Raw genomic sequence first — 1,457 nt, 5'->3', positions numbered from 1 at the left:
CAATGGTGTACGTGTTGGACACTTGGACGACTAGAATCATCAGTCGTATTTGTGCTACTGCAGTACTGCCTATTCTATTTTGTAGGAGTATAAGCTGGTCGTCCGTCAACACTTAGTCGTTGCTTCCAGCTATTTTTTTGTCTTGTATATCCATGAGAGCGCCATCGCACGCCGAGTACGACTGATGTGCTGTATACATATTATGTACCAGCATGCATGCATGTGCGAATTTTCTTGATACATTCCACATAAGTGGAGAACCTAGAAAGTCGTTTGCTTGTGTGGAAGAGCCTTACATTTTCACGACAAATATCTCCGCTGATTGCGGAATAGAAGTTAACTTGTGTGGAAGAGCTTTATATTTTCAGGACAAAGATGTCCAACGATTGCAGATAGAGTTGAAAGTTGTGACTTGGTGGCCATACTACGCTTGGGCTAGAAGATGACAATGGCGGTTTAGGCCTCCATCTAGATAAAGTCAAGCATACCTTGCTCAAATACTTTGATTATCCTCACTATCAGACCAGGATCAGCTAATCTCATCGTTGCGCTGCTATAAGATTTTTCTATCATAAATATTAGGCATATGCTAGCCATCAACCGGTTGTAGCTACATCTAGATATGTTGTACAAAATCATATGCTACTTTTTAAAATTATTTTTCAAATGTAGTAACATTTTAGTGTGTACCTAGCATTTTTTAAAAATGTTGCATTAATTTACAATATGTCTGTGCAATACATTCAATTTTTTTGCTTCACTTACCTAACATTACAGGAACACGTATATAGCTTATCTCTGTAACATATACACACTAATTGTTGTAGCTCTTAATTTGCACATACTAAGCAACAAAACAATGAACACATGTAGCAAATCATAACACCGTATGTAACATGGACAAAATCTTCTACAAAATGAGTAGCATGCTCTTGGAAAGTAGTAGCAGAGTTAGTCCGGTAATAATCTATCAGTAGTTAGAAGCATATGCAAGATACATATTTTTGACAAATAAGATCAGCTCTTCTACTTTACCACGATACCACAGCTCCCGATGAATCTTCCTCATAAAATGCTCCATTCCGCTTCTCTTGTATCTTGGGTCAAGAAAGAAGGACACTACAAGAGCGAGATTTGACTTGAGCGAGTGCTTACCAAACTTAGTTTGCATAGCTGAAAGGTTGGACAAGTTTGCTCGAACAGCGGCTGAGTGGGAGAAGGCACTTATTCTTTGTAGATGTTTGATGATCTCACTACTCTACTACCAGGTATCAATAATCAACAAATAATTTATTCTATAAAGGCTTCTATGAGATCAAGACAGATCAAGGCGTTTGGCACCCGGGAGCATATGCTCCCGGTTTTTAAATTTTATTTTAAATACACTTTTAAAATATTGAAAATTTCGGACATAAAATTTAATTGGTACATCTCGAAGTGCTACATGTTCACAAAGT

Source organism: Lolium rigidum, chromosome 5 (genome assembly GCF_022539505.1).
Source record: "Lolium rigidum isolate FL_2022 chromosome 5, APGP_CSIRO_Lrig_0.1, whole genome shotgun sequence".
Taxonomy (NCBI): Eukaryota; Viridiplantae; Streptophyta; class Magnoliopsida; order Poales; family Poaceae; genus Lolium; species Lolium rigidum.
Note: the sequence above shows the minus strand (reverse complement) of the source record.